At 23.4% G+C, this 20,601-nt stretch overlaps 1 protein-coding gene across 2 annotated transcripts in view; it reads left to right on the top strand.

Moving 5' to 3' along the window:
- The first annotated feature begins 622 nt into the window (after positions 1 to 622).
- The window catches only part of LOC119670408 (rab11 family-interacting protein 4B), a 45,091-nt gene continuing 25,112 nt past the window's right edge, over positions 623 to 20,601 (top strand). For both annotated transcript variants that reach the window (XM_038080658.1, XM_038080667.1), the window contains exon 1: positions 623 to 1,023. The gene's annotated coding sequence lies outside the window, so the exon portion shown is untranslated. The remainder of the gene's footprint in view (positions 1,024 to 20,601) is intronic.

Consider the following 20,601-nt stretch of genomic DNA (forward strand, 5'->3'; position numbering starts at 1 on the left):
CTTATGTTACCTTATATAATTGGAGTGGATATTTGATGTAACAGAGAGTAATGCAAATAAATCTTGACTAATTGCAAAAATTCAAAATATGACATTATTTATATTTTTTTTCCCTTGAAGTATCATCGAGAATCGATGACTTTTTTCCGCAGTTCGTTTTCGCTTTTTAAACAATAATTTTCCGGCTTTCTCAACCGCAGAGTTTGTAATCAAACAGAAGCATTTTTAATTGCACTTTTTATACACAACAAGCAATGCTACTTTTGCTCACTAAGTTGCAAAATACCGGTTGTACCGCCTTCTCTAGTTTTTCTTTATACTTTACTACACTTATTTTTTTTTTTTTGTTTTCTTTTAAGTTTTATGTCTTTATGCTAAACGCTCTAAGCAAACTGCTAGCTGCTACGTTTCTTACATTTTCCTACGTTTTTACAATATGTACTTTTTTTTCGTAGTGATTTGCTCGCGTGCAATTCACTTTTTTTTTTTTTTTTTGATTACTCTTTTATTATACTTTTTTTTCGTTTCCAGTGTCGGCATTGGTTATTTTGTAGTGTAGTGTAGTGTAGCGCTGGGCCTAGCGTAGCTTGACGTTGTTTTGTGTTTTCTTTAGTTTAGATTGGTTTTGACTCTTGCCGCGATAGCATTCGGACTCGTCGACGTTGTTAGCTAAATTTTTCATTTCGGAACGTAGCCAATTCAGTGTTTTGTTTTTTATTTTGTTTTGTGTTTGTAAACTTGCATTTTGTATTGCATGTTTGCATTGGTGTGCGCCGCTACAGCCGCTACACACAAAACATGTTCGCCATACAAGTTTACCAGTATTCGGCGGCTTATTGTTTTGGCAATACAATAACACAACAAAACAAATGCAAATGCAAATACGTTGGTAACACTTATTTTGCTATCGGCGTTTATTTTAGCATTATTTAAAATAACAACAACAACAATAATAATAGTGGAAATTATAAAAAATGAATACAAAGAATAATTGATAAGTCCAACAATTGCTGCGCTGCAACGGTTAGTGTAATTCTCAAGAAAATAAGAATAAGAATAAAATATTGGAAAATACAAAAAAACACGAAACAAAAAAATTATATGTGCTTTCTTCTTACATAAAAAATTATGTGGAAAGAATAATGGTGAAAAATTATGGAAAATTACAATGAAAATTGCAAAAGAAATAATGGAAAAGAAAATTAAAAGAATTAAAAATTTTAAATAATTATTCATGTAATTTGAAAAATGTTAATTCGTGAAATTTGTGTGCAAAATGGATTGGTTACTTACTTGGTTATTAATAATATTATACAAGTCTATAAAAATTTATTTATTGCATAAAAATTCAAAATTTTAAATTTACATAAAACTGCTTCCTGTTTGTTACAGCAAAATATTTTTTAAGTTTTAGTTTTTGTTGTTAAAGTTAAATAAGAATTTGTTAAATAATAATACAATACATATTTCCAAAGGATTTATATTTACCGGTACATTGCATATGCACTTGGCCCTACCCTTCCATTGTATGAAGAATCATATTGTTTATTGTATTGAGCGGACTTTAAGCAAATTTCTTAAGGGACCTATAATTAAATTAAATTTAATCACAAAATCTTATCTTTGTTCTACAACTTAATTATTACGAAACTAAAATAACATAAAAAATTTGCATTTATTTAAGCAAAAGAACGATAATTTACTATTTGCAGTGAAAGAATAACGAAGTACCCTATTTAATATAATTAATTTAGCATTTTAATCTATTACTAAAATAAAATTTATTTCTGAAATGTTTAGAAAACTAATAAGATAATGATTAATAATAAATTTAAATAATAATAGTAATTAACAATAATTTTATTTTAATAAAATATCGTCCATTTGTTTACTATTTGAAGTGAAAAAATAATGATGTACCCTATTAAATTAATTTATATTCCTTTATAATTAATTTAGCATTTTGATCTGTAACTAAAATTAAGTTTGTTTTTGAAATGTTCAGAAAATTAATAAAATAATGATTAATAATAAATTTAAATAATAATAATAATTAATAATAATAATGATTAACAGTAATATAATAATAATAATTAATAATAAAATAACAAAAAATATATTAATAAAATATTAATAAAATAAATAAAAAAAATAATAATAAAAAATTCAAAAAATTATTAATAATAAAAAACTTTTTTAAAAAAATAAAAAATTAAAAAAATGTTTAATAACAAATTAAAAACTTACAATAACAAGAAATATAAAAAAAACCTTAATAATAAAAAAGTTATTTTAAATAATAAAAAATAAAGAAATTTATCGAAAACTATTGAACTACAATAACAAAAATTCTTTTTTTATAATATTTTAATTAATTGAATTATTCGCTGACCATACAGCTGTTTCGAGTATAGCCAAATATCCATTTTCAGTGTTCTTGGAAATAATTTTTGTATTTAATTATTCATAAATAATTTTTTGAAATTGCAAGTACCAGGAATCGAACTCGTGCCCCGCAATTCCGATTAATATAAAATGAAAAATTTAAACGATACTAAAAACTATAAAAATGTGGATAAATTAAATATTTGTAAATTATTTAAAGATTAAAGATGTAGGATTTGCTATACTAATTTATGAAACGATATTTTAAATAAAGTTGTTAAAATAGACTAAGTAGTTTTTATAAAATAGTTGAAATAAGTAGAGTTAATAAAATAGTTAAAAAAAATGTATGTTAATAAAACTAAATAATTTCAATGAAATAAATAAGTGAATAAACAAACACTTAGAAACACTTTGAAATAAAAATTTAAAAAATAATTTTAAAAATCACTAATTGCTAGAAACAAAATAATATGAATTATATTTTATAATAAAGATTTTCATAAAATAATTTTATATATTTGTGAATGCGGTTATTCGGCAATGCAAAAAAATACATAACTTTTTAAATTAGTTCTAAAAAATATATTTTATTTGCACCGATATATCAATTATGTTATTAAAATAAAAAATATACATATTAAAAAATATTACTAAATATGTTTATTAAAAAAACATGATAAAATAATGATTTTTAAAAAATAATATTAAAAAAGTTTAAAAAGTAAATTAAATGAATAAGTTAATAGAAATAATCATAAAATAAAATCAATTTAAATGCAATTAGTGCAATGAATTATAAAATAAATTATATAAATTTTATAAAAATTTTATATGCAATATATAAATTATTCAAATATTAATAAATAGTTTAAATAACAATAATGAATTTAAATACAAATAGTTTAAATATAAAATATTAAATAGGTATAAATTTTAAATAAAAACATACGATAAAAATTAGAATATATTATTTTTTTTTTTTAAATTAAAATATATGAACAATATTTGATTATATGGTTTATTTAACAAATTAGTATTTATTTAAACTGCTTTATTTATAACAATTGCATCTATTGAATTTATTATTTCATTATTATTTATTTAAACTAAATATTTTAAATATATACCATTTATTTGTTGAGCTTTTTATGTCTATTTAAGAGTTAGTGATTGTATTTGTTTAAGAGTTAGTAATGTTTATTTACTATAATTACGAAATATTGTTCAACTGAAGTATTCTTTATATTTTTGTTTTATACATTTGTATTTTGAAACAAATCTATTGGTCAAATAAGCAATAAATACTATTATGCTTATGTATTTATATTTCTAATATATTTTATTTTTTAATATTAATCATAAATAATGGAATAATTCTATTTACGCCATAACACTAATTCATATATAATATATGTATTTTAGTTTTCAAAATTCTCATAAATTTTTTAATTAATAAAAAAGAAGCTGTCGACTATAATTGCTTGATGTGAATTAATTTTTTTCGTCAATTCTTTTGAACTTTTACGATATTTCATAAACGCACGCTACCGCCAGATGTTTGTATATTCGATGAATTTAATGCGAACTGCCCATAAATGAGCCCACATATCTATCTACAAGTGGAAGGAAGGAAATTACACAGAACTGAACAGAGAAGAGAAAAGGAAAATATTTATTTAAATTGTTGTGCTACCCTTGTGTAGTATATGTATATGTTAAATGGCATACCCTGATAAATTTCATTATATTCTGTCTGTACCGCGCAAAAAAAAAGCAGTGATCGTTCGGTCATAGTACTAACATTTTTGTCATTTGTATATCCGTTCTTGATGTGTAATCGCCGCTATTTAACCATATAAATAAATATATATTAAACACTTCTGCTCTTTTTTTATATATGTAAACAATGCAATATATAGTCATTTATAAATTGTTTTTTGTAACTGCCTTTAAAATACAAACATAATTATAAACAAATAAAAAATAAACAAATACTCATATGTAATGACAAATAAAAAGCAGAACCAATTAAGCATTAAAATAGCGAGTATCAGACGGTATAGTTTGAGTAATAAATCAAAATTACATATGTTTTGATTCGTTTCATCAAAGAGCGATTTCTCAACTCAAGCATCAATACCTCAAATTTATAATCAATCGACCTTATTTTGCTCCAAATTCGATGTCTCATGCCATAATTGTATATGTAATTAAAAGCATATATGTTCATTCATTACACAATCAAGTCAATATTTGACTGTTTGTGAGTGTAACTGGCTTAAGCAGTCCTCACATGTTCGATCGATGTACTCTCTAAGCTACTTATTTGGTTCAAATAGAATTTGTTCGCATATATATTTTAATTTGTTTATTTGTCTCTGCAAATATTTCATTTTTTTATTACTCGGTCTCATTTTTATAGTACCTCCCCAACCTTGCTTTGATGCTTCAATTTTTTTTATTATAAACATTCTCAAAATAAAACATTAGCAATCCATTTCTGATTTCTGAACAGACTCAGATTTACTCATAAAGATTTGTTTATTTATTTCGAATTCTTTTTGTATTCATTTTATCACGTCGTTTAAATTGAATTTTCTTTCTTTTATTATAGAATTTTTCTCAGCTTCTTTTATTTTTCTTAGCTTCCCGAATCGCTCGCGGGGGTTCGTGGTTTTGTTTAATTTTTAGCGTCTGAGCATCAGTTTGCGATCGCATTTTTGAAGATTGAACGTGAATTTTTGAGTGCATAAAAGAAGAATTTGTTTATAAAAAAAAAAAATTAATAAATTGTTTTTGTGCACTATTAAAATTTAAGACAACCTATAAAAAATAATCTAAATGTTTATATACAAAAATAAATAAAAATACGTAGTTGTAAAATTTGTACTTCAAAGTAACGCGAGTACTGAGTACGTGAATATATATGTACATTAATTTGTATGTTAACCAACTTTAATTAATATATTGTATCAAAATATATACAACTAAATTTTAATTTATATTATTGTGTAGAACTCAATAACCTTCTAAATAATTTAAAATCTTAAAAATTTTGCAGAATAATGTGAGCAGAATATATCATATATTATATTTATTGTGTTAAATAGAACTACATGAGTTTATAAATAATAATTACATACAGAATTTTTCAAATAGAAAAATTTCAATACAAAATTTAATTTATTTTTTATAAATAAAAGTGATTTTAATAATATAATATATTTATATAAAACAATAAATAATATATAAAAGTAGAAAAAAATGTGATGTATGAATAATATATAAATATAATTAAATAATTTAACTAATGGTATAAAAATAAATAATTTACAAGTAAACAAAATGTTTTACATTAATATAAATAACGTAAAACAATAAATCTATTAATGATCTATTTGTATACTATTTATCTATTTATATTAAATAATAATAATAAATATTAAATAATAATAATGAATATTAAATAATCACGATGAATATTAAATAATAATAAAAAATATTAAATAAAAATAATAATTATCATTTTTTCCACAGATGGCTAAAATGCCATACCTGAAAGCTTTATATATATAGTATAATTGTTACAAATTTTTGTGTAATATAATAAATTTAAAATGAAATAAAATAAAGCCAATACTACTACTACTCTTTTTAATAAAAATCATATAATAATAATAATAAACATTAAATAATAATAATAAATATCTTATAATAATAATAAATATTCGATAATAATAAATTTTGAGGTTATAAATGTTATAAATAATTATATAAATTTTTTGTTTGTTGTATATATAATAAAAAAATGTAAAACTTACTAAAACATAAAATTAACTTATATGAATTTTTAAAATTATTTGAAAACTGAAAAAGCAAAATACTTAATAAACCCTTAAGTACTTATTAAGATTGAGTTTGTTTAAATAACCCATAACTAAATATATAAATATAATTACATACAGGAATTTACATTTAATTATTTAACCACTAAATTATTACACACATAATTACTCGTATAGTCTTATGAGTAATAATAATGAATAATGAATAATAACGTAAATATAATTAACAGTAAACGATTTAAATTATTCTTTGTTATTTATTATATATATAAGCATGTAATTCTAAATGAATTGTGAAAAACTTTATATATAGTGTAGTATATTTTATTTCTAACAAATGAATAGTGTTAATCTCAATATTAATCAATAGTGTAATCAAAATTTAAACTAATATCAATGAATATGATATTTGTATATATTATACACATATATAGGTAATATATAATAATTTTCTATTTCTGCGTGTATTTGTAAAAATTTTTAATTGTTTTTTTTTTATTTTCCGTATAATTCTTTTTCAAATAAATTGTAAAATTGCTTATCTGTTGCTATGTTTACTATTTTCTCAGACGCATTTCTAATTAAATTATTTAATTTTATTAAATATAGAAATCTAAAAAGTTTATTAATCATCTAAGTTTGTGTTTGGCGCCACATATCTATGATTTGAAGATAAGAAAAAAAACCCCTTCCATTTATATAGTTTCCACTTGAGGAGTACTTTAAGATTGCTATTGTTTTTAAACTTACCTTAATCATATACTAATTGCTTGAGTCGTGTAATGAAATAGTTATAGCATGAAGTATTAAAATTATTATTGTCATTGATCTTAGTTAGACATAAACAACATTTTTGAACAGTCAAAACTTTAATTAATTAAATTAATTAATAAATAATGAAAATTAATTGTTGTAATTTACGACTATTCGAAATAACTCTCTTTAAAAATTTTTACGTTTTATTATATATATATTTTATACTAAAACATTTATTTGATACATGTTTATTTTATTTTAAAATGTATTTTCTATTTTAATAATATTTGATTAATAATTTAATTATAAATGATAATGTATAAATGACCACAATATTATTCATATATTATATATTACATTATATTATTAATACATGTATATATACTTACATATATATATATATAATATTTTGTACCTTTTATATATGATCGTTTAAAATTTAGTTATTACTAAATTACTAATTAAATGGTAAATAAATTATAAAATAAAATAAAAATATATATTGAAAAATTTATTCAGTATATAATATGTATATATCTTGCATTCTACATTATATTACATACTAAATACATTACTGAATATACATGTATGGATTTATTAATGACTATATGTATTTTTTATTGTATTATATTATTTACTAAATGAATTCAATTCAATATATTATATATTCAATATATTATATATTCAATATATATAATATGTTATATAGGTATTTGAATTAATTATGAAATATTCATTACTAAGGTAATTTTGTTAATACATTTGTTTCTTTTCAAATGTAGATCTATATATTTAAATTATTACACTTTATATATATATATATATTTATTACCTATATAAATTGTAAAATATATGTTTCTTGTATTAATATTTTCTTGTTATAATTTATTACTGAAAAGTGATAAACTTCAGCTGATAATTGTTTACACATTCCGCTTAACACGTTTGTTTCAACCATAAACACATATGGCAGGAAAATTGTTACATTTCCCAACACTCAAATTTTTGATATGAGCACATATTGACTTGGCCGTGACCTTTTAAACACTTTTGTTAGATGTGGCCAAATGGCAACAGCAAAAATCAATAAATTATCATATGAGGTGCCTGGGGCGATTTTTCAGTTAAGTTTTTTATATATTATTTGTTTTTTTTTTTTAAACCATTTTTATTATATTGATAGTACGCAATCGAATTTTAATCGTTTTTCATAATTGAAAGCGGCAAGTACGTCAATATAGCAGCGAACAGCCATGTTTACATATGTTTAATGACAAATCTTATATGTGAATATTATAAGAATGTATGTTTTTGTTTATATAAAACATTTTTAGATAGGTTAACATTTGTTGTGAAATAACTTCCTATAGTTTTATCGAACTTTGAGTCGTTGGTTTACATTCTTTATTGTTATCGCTTCTAAGTTTGATTATCAAAGTGGAAACACAAATAAAAAATAAAATGTTTACAGACTTGAGTGCTTTTAATTTTGTGTAATATTTTATTATTATGCAAGCACTATTAAATATTGTATTTTATGGATTTTTCTATGCAAATTTTAATTTAAATAATAAACAATATATTTATCACTCTTTCAAAACTTATGCAACAAAAAGCACTTAATTGACTTAATTGAATTTGAAGTGCCCCAGAGGCTTTCATCATCATAGTATAATATACTTATATGCTCTCCAATCGTAAAATACGACTTATACTCGTATATATATACATATATGCCAACCACTCGAAATAAAACGATTATGCATATTAAAGATTACTCAAATAACTGATAATAATTAAATTTGATTGAGCATTTAAGTTGAGTATGACAAAACTCAAATAAATAATTTTGTCATTAAATCTGTGTCACAAAAATTATATTTACGCAGAAAATATGAATCCAATTGAAATATAAAAATTTGATATCTCGTAAATTGCATATAAAATTAAGTATTATTAAATGTTTCTGTTAAAATTTTCTCATACATATTATTTTTTCTCTTTGAGGATGAGACTGGAGATCAAGAAAAAATGGTTTAATTAGATCTTGTATTGTATTCAAATTTTATGCAAATTTGTTTGGATTGTTATAGTTTTTCGAAATATTTACAAAAGAGATAGTAATCGTTTTATATGTAGAGAAAATGAAAGCTTATAATTAATTTGCATTTTTCCGAAAACTTTAAATTTTGAATGGAAAATTTTTTCTAGAAATCTATAAATTACTGAATTATGTTAGCCTTCCTTTAAAAACGTGCACCTAAACTTACCTTTTTGTACTTGACCTTACTTGGGTTATCAACTAATATTTTGGTATTATTTTCATTATCATTTTTTTGTGTTTATAAAATGATTATAAAAGTTTATTTATACAATGTTATTACCGTACTATTTTATGGAATTCTGAATTGATATTCGCTTTAATTATTTGCGTTGTAAAATTTTAATCAAAATTGTTTGTTTGGTGCGAAACTGACTTTTAATAAAAATAAGATATTACTCAAAACCATTTTTAACATTGAAAAGGTTTACACATAGGTTTTCAATAGAAATTTTTAGGCCTAACAGTATTTTGCCAGTTATCAGTACTTTCCTAATAGCTACATAGGTTAGTTATTACTTTTTTATTTTAAATTTTTCATTTAGAACTGTTTTAGGAGTTTCTAGTTTCTAGTTTTAATAGTTTGAGGTTATTTACTAACAGAGTTCTTTCTGTATTCCAAAAAACCAGCTTCGTTTCTAGACTTAAGATCTCGTCGTTAGATTTATTCATTGTGATAAAGCTGTGATTGACAAAGTCATTTTCAAGTTTTTTTCGTTGCCTTATTAGCTAATACGCACATATATTTTGGAAACCTATAACTTGACATAAAGTATTGTTCATTGTGCCTGAAATCGTGCTCCGCGTGCATGTTGAACAATCTCTTGAATACGGTTCAATTCCTAATTTTGCGACCAGTAGGTGACAAAATCCATTATTTTGTTTAGTTTCTAACTAAACAGTATTTAATGAATACTAGGGCATAATCTAATTGCACCATTCGTTCTCCGGCATCCTGATCTTATATACAGTTTATTCCATATTTAAAGAACGATGACCACTTAACATCCATATGTCGATATGTTGGAACGATGACTGTATATAACTAATGGATTACGTTGAGCTGTAAACCTTAGTTATTTCCATTAATATTTTTGCACGATTAGGATGTTGTATATGGTGGGCGAAACTTTCTCATAACCATTCTAAACATTATACTGTATACAGCGTAACTACTAGATATTTACTTGTAATTAGCTATAAAGTTTAAAACAGTTTCTAATGCATTTCAATTCTTCACAAAAAATAATAATTATTCATGATCTCATTTTGCTTTAGTTTTTGTTTTTGAATTTTAAAATATTATACAAATTTTTTGTGATTAGTCAGTAAAATCGAAATGAATTATTAACGTTGAGAAAAATTTTAGAATAATTTCTTTAAAAAAAAACGCATTTTCGTCTGATTTATTACTACACGTATATAATATTTCAATTATATGTTTCATTTCTATACATATATTTTTATACTTTTAGGTATATGTATTTCTTTACTTTATTTAAAATTTCTTTACTTTATTTATTATAAATTATTCTAAATATATATTTAACTTATATACATTTTTAAATATATTAATTTATATATAGTTTTTTACTTTTATAAAAATAATTCTCGCCTAAAAATTATTTTCTGGAAAGCTAAATTCTTTTTCTGATTTCCATATACATATACATTTGAATTTTTGACTATTTCTCAACTTTAAAATAATAATAAAAAAGAAATAATTAAGTACTGCTGACTCTGACCTTCAAATTTGGCAGGGCACGAATTTGATTCCTAGTACTTGCAGTCTTAAAAAAAAAAATATTTACGGATAATTAAATACAAGAATTATTTCCAAGACTACTGATGATGGGTATTTGGCAATACTCGAAACAACTATATGGTTAGCCAAAAATTGAATTAATTAAAATAATATAACAAAAAATTTTGTTGTTGTAGTTCACTACTTTTCGAAAACCTCTTTAAAAAAAATTAACTGAAAAATAAATGTTCTTTTGATTTATAATTGCTCATATATGTTACATCAAACATATATTTAATTTTTATATATATTTTCTTATGTATTTTTGTATATATTTTTGTATATATTTTTGTATATATTTTAATATATACTTTCATATATTTTTATATATATATTTTTATATATATTTTTATATAAATTTTTATATATATTTTTATATATTTCTTTATATATAATTTTTTATATATTTTTATGTATATTTTTATGTATATTTTTATATATTTTTAATTTATATACATCTTTATGTATAGTTTCTTATATATACTTTTGAGTATTTATTTTCTTACAGATATATTTTTTATATTTTTGCTTCATATATTAATTTATATATTTATTGTTGAATCCGAAAGCAAAAACGTAGATTTGTTAATTTTTTTTGTTCGTATCAACTGATTAGCATATGAGTATTATTTCCTTACCAAATCCCAGCACGATATCCGGGAAAAAGATCTTCAGACGAAATAAAATTTAAATGTTTGTTTTCCTTTATTTATTTGAACTTCAGACGATTTAAATTTGACATTTAAATGGTTGAGGAAAAACAGAGCAATTAGTAAGAAAGTACAAAAAAGTTTAATGTATTTCAACAAAAAAAAGGAAAATCTCATAATTGCTGAATAACAAACAAAAAAATTTGCAAGTAAAACCCGTAGCCGTCAAATTTTGGCAGTTTTTTTTGAAGTGTTTGGCTTCCGTTGATGGCTCGCATATTGTAGCGATCCAAACCGAGTTGGCGTAATTTAATTTAAATTTCTTTTGCTAATTTTACTGTTTTACATAATTGTGGCACTTTTTGTTAAAAAATTGCAACAGCACTGCTATTTTTACTACAGTTATTCTACAATTTTTCTACAGTTTTTCCATAGCTTTTCTACAGTTTTTCCATAGTTTTTCTAACCAAGTACGCGTTTGGTACTAAAAATAAATTTAATTTTTGTAAGCAAATATTTTAAGTTAGTTACTTAGCGAAGCATTAAATTCAGTGCAATTGGATGCTAGGCTAAAATTAGTGCAAGTCAAATCCAAAAGGCAATTGTTGCGCAGTATGACGAGCAATAAAATAAGCACAGAACGGTTTAAATCTAGAATATAGAATCTTACCCAACCAACAATATTCGTACTAGTACAATGTAAAATTTAGAGATCTCGCCTTGCACGAAATGTGATACACAAACGGACGTCAAATGGACAAACGCTATAAATATCTTAAGATACGAGCTTTACTGGTTGAAGACTACAAAGTAACTCTTTTTTTAATCATTGAATGTAGTTGGCGCAATAAATACAAAAAGTTATTTTCCACTTTGGTGCACAAGGTAGCAAAAAACAAAAAAAAGTAGTTACTCTTAATGTTTATCAAAAACCTTTGAAGAAAGAACAACATTTTTACGAGTTTCTTACCAAATCATTTTTTTTTCTTTTGTTTTACAATAAACAATCTTAAAAGATCGTAATTAAAATCACGTTAAAAATGGAGCAATAAAGCAAATCTAATTTGAAATAGTAAAATGCCTTAGCATTAAGCTCATTGCGTTTTGTTTACTTCATTAGAATATGGAAAAAAAGTGTTCTTCTACCTTATATAGTTCTTTTGAACCAAGTGTTTTTATTTATATACTCTATACGCTTATTTTTGAGTTCACCAGGAAATTATTAAAACAAAAACTGTATGCGAAGTCACGTGAATTTATTTTATTTTTATTGCTTGAACAAGTCAATTATGTTAATGAAGCACAGAAATTACTCAGACACAAAACAGCTGTTACGATGTCAAGCTTGAAGGGAACGAAAGAACACATCTGTCAGTTGCATTTCGCAGAAAACTTAAGCCCATGGAATAATTGTTTCTGACAATAACAAAATTATTGTTTAAAACGTAAGGAAATTTTATTTAATTGTAATAAAATTTAACAAAAATAATAATTAGAAATAATAAAAATATTTTCTTATATAATAAACTTCACCATTAAAGACTAAAGAATCCAAACAATTCACTTCAATAATGCACATAATTCAGTTTGAGAAATGTGTATAGTTAAAAAGTTAAAAAAATATATCCCTTTGCTCCTTATAGGGTAATGTATATATAAGTATCTTATGTTGAGGTTTTTCCGAGTTAATGCAACTGGATACTTTTACTCTTTGTTACCTGGGGGCTTTCTAGAGAGTCCCTTCCTTCTCTTTAACTAATTTATATATTCCTCACAAGCTGATTATTCGATGACTGATCTAAGATCTGCATATTGCCCCGTACGGTTAGTAACTGCTTTGAGATTAGTTAGTGCTATGTAGGGTAGCCTGTCAGTTTTCACGTATTGTTTCAGAGCTCTGTCAGTTATGTATTTTTTGACCGGGTCTATGCTGGGGTCTCTTTGCATGTCATTCATGCGGATGTATACCATGACACTTTGAAGAGTCTTGTAGTTTCTGGTTAGTAGAGTTGGCAGCTTTGTTATACGCGACACACCCGTAGAGAAATGCCGGTCTGATTATCTGGCTGTAGATCAACTTTCTGTTCTTAGCGTTAAAGTTTTATTTGTAATCTTATTTATTTTTGATTTCATTATTTATTTTACTATTTAATTTTTCTATTATTATTTCATTTCTTACAATTTATTAATTACTTTATATTGGTTTACTACTTTTTATGTATTATTTATGTATAATCATCAATTTTTACTGTTTAGTATTTGAATTATTAAATTATTAATTTCTATTATTTATTAATTTTTTTTTATTGTTAATTAAATTTTATTTCTTAACATCGATGTTTGTTACACTTTTATAGACATGTCTTTACTTAGTTATTAAATTTATTTTGTTTTATATTTTATTTTTACAGATATGCCTTTAGTTAATTATTTATTTTTAATATTTAATTTAATTTTTGTTGCTTTTTGTTTTTACTATTTTGCTTATATTAATTGTTCATTTATTTCGATTTATTTTTTTTTACTTATTTTTTTTTACTTATTTTTTTTTATTTATTTTTTTTATATTTATTTTTTTTTATTTATTTTTTTTTTATTTATTTATTAATTGTTTTAAATCATTAACTAAAGTAAGGTAGTTTGTTTGCTTGTTTATTAAATTTTCAAATAATAAAAAACAAAAGGAAGTAATAGAGAAAACACTTAATAAAAATTTCTACTATCTAAAAACTACTTTAACCCCCTCCATTCACTTAAAAAAAATTTATTGCTTTTTAACAATATTTACACAAACTGGCCCTTACTATTATGCAACTAAATAAATAATTTTTTTAAGCAATTTTTTGTGAGATAAATAATCTAATTCAAATTGTAATGTTACATTCTGCAGATATTCTGTAAATTAAAATGCGATTGCGTTTCGAGCATTTCAAGTTATAAAAATACACAATAAAAGCAAAAGATTGCATTAAATTTTTTTAAATAAAAATATAAAAATAGGCAAATAGTGTAAAAAATATTTCACACGGCTATTACCTAAGCATTAAAATAAAGAATGGAAGTTTTTACAGAACTCAACATCTGATACGAAAGGTAAAAGGAAGGTCTTTTGTAAGATTTATAATATTTTTCTCAACAGTAAAGTAAAACAAAAAACTAAAGATATAATTAAATTGTAAAATATTTTTTTATTTGAGAAAAGAAGAATTAAACACTTAATTATTTGTGATCTGCGAGAATTTCGTATATACTATAAAAATATTAATTTATTTTTATTTGTTTCGTAGTTATGTATCTCTTCACATAAATGGTTTAATTCAAATTTAATTAATTTTGTGGTCAATATTAATTCTTTATAAACTTCTATTATTTATATGACGCGCCTAGGTTCTGTTGAAATACAACATACATGATCATAAAAATCTGGTTTAAACCCACGCGATGTTTGAAGATGTATGTTTACGATATCCGCCACGCTTAATAATTCGTAAATTTCTAAATCTTGTCAGGTCTGGGCATTTGTCCTTTTCCTCACTACAGTTCCTGCATCACTGGTTGTAATGGATACCCAAGGGATACGTCATGTTTGTGTACAGTTCTGTCGGTACAAACACAAGCTTGTAACTTTAATTTTGGGTCTACTCAGTTATATTTTCGTTAAATGTATAACTGATAATTGATAAATTTGGTAAATCGATAAATTGTAGCTTGACCACTAAATGGGAATCGAAACTTTCGATTTGGGAAAGAAGTATGGTTTTTCATTTATACTTTTATTCTATTATTAAACAATGATTATGAATATATATTAAATACCTTTTAATGAGGTCAATAGATATTCTACTGTTAAGAATACTTTTAAACCTTGTCTTGTTTGTCACCAATTTTTTTTCTTTGATTTCTTCGATGTTCAGGAACCTCGATCAATTATATTGTTTACTTTTTACTCACTGATCTTAAACAACACGAGAATACTAGTTTTCATGTCGGAAAAAATTTCATTCTGTTGACTTCGTTAATTCATTTCTATAACTACCTGTTTTAGAAGCCAAGATTTTGGGTTGGAAAAAAACTCCTTATAACATTTTGAACTAAAAAAATCTCTGTACCTACATCTAGTTTCATCTTTAAACAGTTCGTCCATAAAGGTATAATTAGTTCACAAAATTTTTACTGAATAATTAATAAGGAATAAATTATTATTTTGCAGTACCATTGAAATATCAATCATCAAAGTTGTACATAGTTTTTGCATTTGTATTATTGCTTTTTGCTCTCAGTGAATTAGATTACATACTAAATGTTCATATTAGTGAATGAGAAAAAATTGAATGGGTTTGAATATAACTAAAGCAGCGAAATAAAGTTATATAGTTGCGGTTAGACTTGAATATTTCTGTGGAAAATCATTGTATAAATATTATTCAACATTAAAACCAATAGCTTAGTTTATGTAAAATAAAGATAGTAGATAAAGTAGTTGTGAATATGCTATGATATTTGTATGTACTCTTTACTTTCTTCGAGTGCGTAATTTATTAATAATAATATCAGTATATAAAAATATTTTAAATGATGATTCAATCTAAAAAATGTGGCAAACACATGTTGCATTAAATTTAATTATCAAAGAAATTAACGTTCTAGCAACTTTTGCTGTTTTTGCAGAAATTCTTATTCGTATAGACGATAAACATTTATTCTTTTATATTGCAGTATCTTTTATGAGTAAGGAAAACTTAAGAAAAACAAATGAAATCAGCCACTAAGAAATAAATTGCGTGAATCAGTCATTCTCGAACGAGTCATTCTCGACTCATTCACTAATTTAACAGAAATTTATATATATTTTTTTTTAAAGAATTATTTTATGAATTATGTGAGCAGGCAGTTCTTGTTAATTTTCAATTGAGAATGTCAAATAATTTAAAGTGATGATTCGTTCGTTAGACTAATAAAAAATAATAAATTTATTTATTTTGCTCAAACGCAGTTTTTGCCCAGTTTTCGTATGCCAAATTTTATATGTAGATAGATCTATATCTATAATGAATATATCATAAATGGTTGCCGTTAATTAAAATTAATTATTATAATTTAAATGAATGCGCATAATTGAACTAAAAACATACCAATTATCTTTTCTTTTCATTTGTAAACATCACAAATCAATACTCTGAACTTGAAGAATTCATTCAGTAAAATGAATGAATTTTTCTTTTTTTCATTTAGTAAATAGTATATTTGCGATTTTAAATAAAAATATCCACTTGTGGAAATATAAAATCAAGGTGTAAGCCCATTTGAGCAGCAATCATTAATGCCGGTTAACTGTCTGAACTTGGCTCATAAATTCATTTAATTTTTTCAACAGTTACGTTAATGTTTTTCATTTTTATCTTTTATTTACTATACTTTTGTATATATGTACATATATACACTTATACTTATAAGATATATACATAAATGTAACTATGAATTATTTTTTTTAACTTGCACGTTTGCTTACTTTTCGTTAAAGAGTTGCGCATGTGCATAATTATTCAATGTATCTACACAACTTGTATGTTGTTTTTTTTTTTTGTATCTTTGCGTTACTTTTTTATATTTTTGGTGTAATCCGAGCTTGCATTGTAAAGTCTATAACTCACTGGTGAGTTTGTGTGCTTTTTTAAGCTGTTCACCTTTTCAGTTTTTAATTATACGACTAAACTCAACTTTCACTTAAACCGCTTTGCAACACTGGCAAGTGCATTCATTTTAATTTGAAATGTGCTTACTTTTTGCCGACTGCATATTAGATTCGTTGCATTATAAAAATTTAATCTATTTTCACATATTTTCCAACTGCTATATGTTAGTTGTATGTGGTGTATAGGGTTAAAGGTTTATTAGGGTACGTGTAGGGTTAATTACAGTGTTTGTTTTATGTTATGTTTTGATTTTAATGATATTTTAATATATATATAAAATTGTTAGTTGATATTGAGTATGTGGAGTACTAAAGACACCCGTCAACACTATTTGTAACTTAATATTCTTATTTCTTCATTATCTACATATTCAATTTCTAATATTAATGAACTTATAAAAAGAGTGTGTAGCATAAGTTTTCATTTATCAAAATATATCGTTAACAATTTCATCACACATCACACATTTCATCATAGCAGGCTCTATTACATAGCGCCATTTTATTGCTAATAACTAATATTTTCCAGTTACGATATCTGTTAAAATAGTAAAGCTGGACGAATACTATTTTCCTTAATTTTGTCTTCTAAAATAATCTGTAGCAGTTAATATTTTTGATTTCTTATATATTTATAATAAAATAAGTGAAAGCCAAAGTACCTGCTAACAGCACCAAAAACTGCGTAAAACGTAAAGTAGATAATAGCATAATTATAAGTAGATAATTTAGCATAATTATATTTTATTAAATATATATATATTAATTACCTATATATTAAATTAATTTATTTGTATAGTAATTATTTGATTGTATTTTATATTTTGGTATATAATTGCTTATATAGGTATACAGTATTTTTTTGCTAAAATCTAATTGGAAGGGGCAGGAAAAATAGTTTTGTTTTAAGAAAAGGTTGCTTTAAATCTATATACTTTTCTGATTTCGAGATAGACATAACGGCATAACTGAGAATAAAAATGAGTTTACTTCATTTTTCGTAAAGGTGTTTCGTTAAAATTGGGTATATGGATCATATACATAATAGGGAAAATAACATAGGTAATAAATTTTATTATGGTAAGAAAGTTTCAGATGTAGATGTATTGTTTAGATATAAGCTTTTTATAACAAAAAAACTCCGAATTTATGGTCGGGGTTGTCTAGAACCAGTCTTAAGGTATTGGGTGCCATACTCTTTTAAACAGACTCTGCGATATTTCCAGTATTAACATTCCATTTATCAATGCTTTAGCTGCATCTAATCTAACTTACTCTATTGAAATGTGTTTAATTGAGATTTTCAATTACTTTTTTTTAATTGTGTGTAAAAGATATGTAAGATTATCTAGAAATACAATCTAATTATAATATAATTATTATATTATATTTACAATTGGCACTCTACACTTTATTTAGCAAAACGCTATATCTGAAACTAAACCCTTTTCTCCCTTATTATCTTGTACAAAATTGTCCGTAGGAAATAGTAAATATAATGTAATACTCGTAATAATATATTTACTTTCTTTTGAAAGTCAACATTGCCGAATGTAGTTTCCAAGTGCGTCCAAGTTTGTTTACATTTTTTTAGTTTCAAGGAAAATGTGCGAAAAGTTGTTTATCTGATAATTTGCTTGTTTTGTGAAAAATGTAATGTGTTTTTTAATAAATTTGGAATGTTGAATGGCTTTTTAGTAGACATTTGCAGACATGTTTTATTATCCAAAAAGGAATATGTGAATGAAAAAAATTTTTGAAGAATAGTTTTGTGTTTTTATTATTCTCATTGCCATTATTTTCAGTTAAAATAGTTGTCTATCAAAGCTAATTAATGGACTTTAAAATGTTTTTAAAAGTAACCTTCAATATAGTAAAATTTCTGTATTCTCTAATAAACCCGTTCCCTTTGAAAATCATACTGAAATAATTATTACAACTTTTTTCCCATTAGTATCTCAAAATATAGCAGTTATTAAGAAAATAAATATTTTACTTAATTATTAGTTAATTATGTACTAATACAATATGTGCAAGATTGTTAATATATAAACAAATTTATTTATAATAACATGTTAATATTCATAATATGATATTTTTAAAAGTATAGAATTCAATTTCATAAACAGTATTAATTATTATGTTAGTAAAATGTTAAGATTCAGCTTAATTTAGTAACACTCACAATTTTTGCTATATAAAAATTAAATTGAAATTGTAAAATAAGTGAAGAAGATATTTTTGATATGCTCTTCTAATGCAATTTTCATTTGCGATTGGTAAATGTGGGGCAAAATGTATAGCACTTAAGATTAATTTATAACATTCTAGACATTTTGCCAGAGTAGCCAAATTACCCTAAAATAATCAGCTGTTTTATTTGATTTGACAGATAAAGTATGATTTCATTTGACATATGTATTTATAAAAAATATAAATGCCCAATAACACTACCATTAAAATGTTATAATACCCTAAAACTGCTCGATTGGTCAACAAAATTTGACAGATCAAGAGTATACTCAGATTGAATTCAAATTTGTAACTCGAAAACGCCATATACAATAATTTAATCTATATATCAACATTAAAATCGAATTATGTCTTCTATACAAAAATTAGTTTCAAATATTTAAATAAATGAATGTATTTTGTCTTAGTTATGTATATGACTCAGTTAAAAATCATCTTTTAATCTATATAAGCATTAATTAAAGAAATCTCTTCGATACAAAAGTTGATGAAAAAATCAAAATAAATGAAAGTTTTTTCTTCATATATTTTTATCATCATTTATTCTATATTAGTTATAAATGAAGATATTTGTACAAAAATTAGTTTGAAGTAACATAATAAAAAAAATCATTTCTTTAATTTTTTTATACAAAAATATATAAATGAATAACCGATCATTTAGAATTATTTTTTAGGCAGTACATATTATGATAGTTACTCTTTTTTTTTATACTCAACATAATGTAACATTTATACTATTTTCCAAACAGTACATGTTATAACAATTATACCTTTTTACTTGCAAAACATGATATAACAGTTATGTACTATTTTCAAATAAAACATGGTATAACAGTTATGTACTATTTTCAAATAGAACGTGTATAACAGTTATGTACTATTTTCAAATAGAACATGATATAACAGTTATTTACTATTTTCAAATAGAACATGGTATAACAGTTATATACTATTTTAAAGTAGAACATGATATAATTGTGATGTACTCTTTTCAAATAAAACATGTTATAACAGTTATGTACTATTGTCAAATAGAACAAGATATATCAGTTATGTACTATTTTCAAATAAAACATGGTATAACAGTTATGCACTATTTTCAAATAGAA

This window comes from Teleopsis dalmanni, chromosome 1 (assembly GCF_002237135.1).
Source record: "Teleopsis dalmanni isolate 2A chromosome 1, ASM223713v2, whole genome shotgun sequence".
Taxonomy (NCBI): Eukaryota; Metazoa; Arthropoda; class Insecta; order Diptera; family Diopsidae; genus Teleopsis; species Teleopsis dalmanni.